Source organism: Maniola hyperantus, chromosome 8 (genome assembly GCF_902806685.2).
Source record: "Maniola hyperantus chromosome 8, iAphHyp1.2, whole genome shotgun sequence".
Classification (NCBI taxonomy): domain Eukaryota; kingdom Metazoa; phylum Arthropoda; class Insecta; order Lepidoptera; family Nymphalidae; genus Maniola; species Maniola hyperantus.
In genome coordinates, this window is record NC_048543.1 from 7064591 (window position 1) to 7070443 (window position 5853).

Consider the following 5853-nt stretch of genomic DNA (forward strand, 5'->3'; position numbering starts at 1 on the left):
GTTCCGGCGTGACAAATTATAAGTCGCGATCCTTTTCCTACAGGAACTTTGGAAGTAGATGCTGCTGTGTCATCGTTCCAAGAACGGCCTACAGTATGGTTAGCATTAAGCCATGTTTCATCCAAGAACACAACATTTTGCCAATTTTTGATTTCTTTCACTTGCCGTAAAAAAGTATACCTTGCCATCGCTATATCAAATCTTTCCATCAATATTTTGCGTTTGTTACATTTTTTGTATCGAAATCCAATGGTCTTCAAAATCTTCGTTAAAGAACTTTCCCCACCGAAGAATAATCCAGCTTCCTTCAGTGAATGCACCAACTTTTTTCTTGTTGGATACTCCTTCTGTAAATAGTAGCCGTAAACATGTCTTCGGATAGCATCGGCATCAAAGCTATCGATGCCTACGACTGGTTTTGCTCGTTTTCTCTTTTTTGGTGTGTGAAGTTTATTTTCTTCTGTGCCAGTCTCGCCATATTTTTTTTTAGTTATCCGTCTAACAGTTCGTTGTCCAATATTAAGCGCATCAGCTACGCGTTCAACCACTGACGTTATAGGTAAAATTGGCCCTCCATTTTGAGCTTCACGATCGAAATAGTTACGAAGGCGTATTAGGAACTCACGTGTCTGACTATTTAGAACAGTTCTCTGCGTACGTTCGGTCATATCGACGAAATCCACAACAAAGGGCTTGAACAGAGTCCAAATTAACGAGCAAGGGTCAACAGTAATGCAGTATCAATATTTGAAATCCAAAGCCAGGTCAAAACTATATCACAATCGCATTGCACTGACAGTTTATACTTTTCGAAGCAACGTCAATTCGAAACTGCTTTGTTTTGCATTGAGCATTGACGCGAGTTTGCCGGAGGTAGTAGTTGTGCTAGCCAGCGATCCTATGTGACGATCGTATTAGATTCCATTTTTAAAAATTTATTGATATTTTTTTGCGATTTCAGAGGTTTGTCCACATAGTGAAAATTGTTCATATTCACAAGTACATTCACCCCTTAAATGGTGCAAACTGATTTTTCTACACTTGTATACATTTAAGAAATCAATTTAATAAATAAATTTTGAGTCCTAAACCTAAAACTACATTCGATAAAATTTATGAATCTCTGCACATCACTATCGTCAATAAAGTAATACAATTATTTCCTTCAAAGTCGTTATCAATTAATACGGAACTTCATGAGCGGACAAACGTCAAACCGGCCATCATAGCGTGCCGCTAGTGTAGTTTTCCGATTTTTCCCTTTATTTGTGCTATAAGGTACCTACCTCCCAAATTTCATGATTCTAGGTCAACGGGAAGTACCATATAAGTTTCTTGACAGACACGACAGACACGACAGACAGACGGACAAGAAAGTGATCCTATAAGGGTCTTTTTTCCTTTTGAGGTACGGAACCCTAAAAACCGGTCAAGTGAGTCGGACTCGCACGCGAACGATTCCGTATAACACCATGTAGCTACTTTTTAATTTGCATGGTAGCCATCTTGGTTTTTTTGTTGTTTGTTGTTATAGTGGCAATAGAAATACGCATTCTGTGAATAGTTCAACTCTCTACCTATTACAGTATCTCCCGGTACATGAGATAGGTACAGCCCGCTGACGGACAGACAGATGGATGGACGGACGGATGGACGGACAGCAAAGGCTAAGTATAATAGGGCACCCTTCGGGTACGGTACGGACCCCAAAAATTAGCAGTCTCCTAAAAAAAGGGGTCTGCCGACAGAAGTGAAATCTTTAAATTAAAAAATCAGTGGTTATTTTTAGAATTTTCAAATTAATAGTACATTAATTCAAATCATCCGCACTCTGAGCACTTGCAACATTAGCATGTCGCTGACGCGATCTTGAACTTTTTAGTAGGTAGTCCCAAAATCGCCCAAGGTGCTGTTTCCACTTCAAAAAAACGTAAAAACACGCGAACTGTGCATTTATGAGCTTGGTTTGAACTTAAAAAATCCATTATTAAAAAAATCTGTGTGACATAAGCTTAATTTTAAAATTATTGATCATCAGTGCATTTTCGTGGCCGCGTAAACAAATCACGTGCGAATAAATACTATCGGTCAAGGGAAAGCCTTTTAATTGAAACGTAGGAAATTTCGTCGCACGATTTATTTTGTGGCGAAACCAGGCAGGTAGGTACGGGCCGGTAATTAATGGAACAAAACCTTTTCGCATTAACAATGCTCAGTGTTACTGCCTGCATAGTTTTAAGACCGCGAAGTTTATTTAGTTGGACTTTATTTATTTGTAGTTCTTGAATTTGCTTTTAAGACTTAAATAATTATGAATGTAGGTATTCAGGATAATTAAAATACATACCTACCTAGATTTTGCTAAATTGAATCAAAGATACAATGATTTTACCTTCTGCAATGCAGGATTTTCCTAGTGCAGAGGGTAGGAAACTCGTTCTGGTGTTTAAATCCAAAATTTTAATAAATGAACTATTATTATTAAAATAAACGAGGTCTGTAATTTCGTCAAATGTGCGACCAAGCATAATAATTATAGCTTTTTGCACATTATCAAATCTAAAATAACAATTAATAGTACAATAATATTGGTTTTTTAAACCTTTTTGACAAAAGAATCTTCGTTAAATTGTAATAGTCAAAAATCTTAATTAAAGTAGTCAATCACATCACGTATTCGCGTGAGAACACCCTATTAATCTCGTGATAGTAGTAGAATGAACTAGTCAGTGAACCGACATTTTTCACCCGACTGCTATTAATTACTCTAAAATTGTTTATCTATGTTAATAGACTCACTGAACCTTAAATTCAATCAGCTGAATATTCTACTTGGTTTTAATAAATGAGTATACTTTATGAAAATAAGATCACACCACACTTATCAATTGATAAAATATGATTGATTCTGTTATACGAAAGTGATATACCGTTGCACGGTTACGAGTGATCTATACTATATATATCTGAATATACATATAAAAAGCAAAGCTAACTGACTGACTAATCTATCAACGCACAGTCAAACTACTGGACTGATCGGCCTGAAATTACGTAGAAATCCGCTAAGAAAGAATTTTTGAAAATTCACCCCTAAGGGGGCAAAACAGGGGTCTGAAATTAGTGTAGTCCCCGCGGACGAAGTCGCGGGCATAAGCTAGTATTGACAGTAAAACCTTTATGGCATAGGTATTTAAGTAAATATTTAATTAAGTACATTTGTACAATCACAAAATACAACAAGGTATGCACTTTCAGGAAATGCCCAGTTACGATGAAATCAAAGGAGTTATTCTCTGAATTTCAGTTATGTAAATTGTTGGAGTTAATTTGCGGTCGTTTGTCGTAGCCACAAATATTATTACAAATTGGTACAGTGTCTGTACCCGTGTGCAAGATAGATACGAATTCATACGAACGATGTACGAATATTTAAGTAATGATAATTAATTCAGGGCCTCGATAGCTCAACGGTCAAAGGAGCGGACTGAAGACCGAAAGGTCGCCGGTTCAAATCCCACCCGTTGCACATTATCGTACCTACTCCTAGCACAGGCTTTACGCTTAATTGGAGGGGAAAGGGGAATATTAGTCAGCAATTAACTTGGCTAATATTCTTTTTAAAAAAAATTAATAACGAAAATTTAAGTATTTAATCAATGTTGATAGTAGGTATAGCTTAGCTGACTTTTCTCATAATCCACACTAATATTATAATTAATGCGAAAGTGTATCGGTCTGTCTGTCTGTCTGCTAACTTTTCACCGCCCAACAGTTAACCGATTTTGATGAAATACAGAGTTAGCTTACATCCCAGGGAAGGACAATTTGTATCGCGGAAAATTAAAGTGTTCCCACGGGACTTTTAAAAACCTAAATCCACGCGGACGTATCAGCTAGTTGAAATAAAACTTTCATTATTTGTGACCTTCACAAACATTGATGTTTCGATCACAGCTTAACAGATCGCTCTAATGAGAAAAGTTGGATAGCCTTAGTAGAACTCAAAATACTGCTATCGTCCGACAATTTGGCGACATGGGACAATCGCTTCAAAAGTTTTTTGCTGTCCCCATCAAAGTTTTAATAGCCACTTGTGTTTCGTCGACACAGTTTACATTTTCCCAAGTTACTTGAAATACATTATCTGCATTTGAGTCAGTGACACTATTAGATTTAGAAATAACTAGCTGATGCCCGCGACTTCGTCCGCGTGGAATTAGGTTTTTTTTTAAATCCTATGCAACGGGTGTAGTTTGAACCGGCGACCTTTCGGTTTTCAGTCCGCTCCTTTAACCGTTGAGCTATCGAAGCTTAAATTGAACGAAAATTAAATTTAACGAAACCTAAATCTACACGGACGAAGTCGCGGACATCGTTTAGTTCGGGTCTGGCATGACGGCCTTCTTAACAAACTTGCAGCATACGGCCTCCCACCATGCCTATGTGACTGGATATCTAACTTCTTGAGTGAACGTTCCTTCCGAGTAGTCGTTGACGGCTGCTCGTCGGATCTTATGGCCGTCAATGCTGGTGTTCCTCAAGGGTCTGTCCTCTCCGCTACACTTTTTTTGCTGCATATCAATGATCTGTTACAACCCGGTATCATTGGGTACGCCGACGACAGCACTGTAGTGGAAAGTTACATATCCAGTCCGCGTGCTGGTGGCTCAGAAATCAGTGAACTCAGAGAGGCAATGGTTGAACGGTTAAATTCCACCCTGAAATATGTTTCAGATTGGGGTGATGCCAATCTGGTAGAGTTTAACGCGACAAAAACTCAGGCGTGCCTGCTTACAGCTAAACGGAGTCCTTTCACCTTGACTCCCACTTTCCGAGGTGTCTCCGTTCCTATCACCGATCATATTGATCTCTTAGGTCTCGACATTTCAGCCAATATCAACTTCGGAAGGGCTATCGAAGCTAAAGCCAAGACTGCTGCCAAAAAACTTGGTATTCTCAACAAAGTCAAGCAGTACTTCACGTCGCACCAACTGGTAACCTTATATCAGGCCCAGGTCCGGTCGTGCATGGAGTACTGCAGTCATCTCTTCGATGGCTCTGCTAAATACCAACTAGCCGCTTTAGACGCCGTTGATAGTCGAGCCAGGAGACTTATAGGCGAAGATTCACCACTTTTGGGGAAGCTTCAAAGTCTTGATCACCGCCGAAAAGTTGCCGGCCTATCGGTGTTTTACAGGATATATTTCGGAGAGTGTGCGCAGGAGCTGTTCGATCTTGTCCCTCCCTCACATTTCTACCACCGTACCGCAAGACACCGGGCGAGTTTTCACCCCTATGTCGTCAACATTCCATCTTCGCGCACGAAACGCTTTGCGTCATCATTCCTTATACGCATGGCTAGGGTCTGGAATACTCTTCCTAAATCAGTGTTTCCTGTCAATTATAATCCGGGTATCTTTAAAACAAGAGTGAATAGGCACCTTCTAGGCAAACGCGTCCCATCTTAGGCCATATCATCACTTTCCATCAGGTGTGATCGTGGTCAAGCGTGCGCCTATAACGAATAAAAAAAAAAAAAAAAAAAAAAAGTTCACAATAAGCCGTTCAAACGGTCGACGTATTTATACCTACTCATATTTGCGTCGTAATACCAGTAAGTACAGATTTAACTTTACATAATGCATTTGATAAGCAAAATGTGTATAAAATGTGAACCCTCTACACGATGCCTGGATTTTTGAACCAGCAATCGTATTTCGAGTAAACGAAAAAGAAATTCTAAAACATACTCACGTAGCTCATTTCCTTAGTAATGGGGTTATATTCCGCGGCACAATTTTCAATTTCCCAATCTCTTTCTACATTATATCCGCTGTTCGTGTCGAAAGT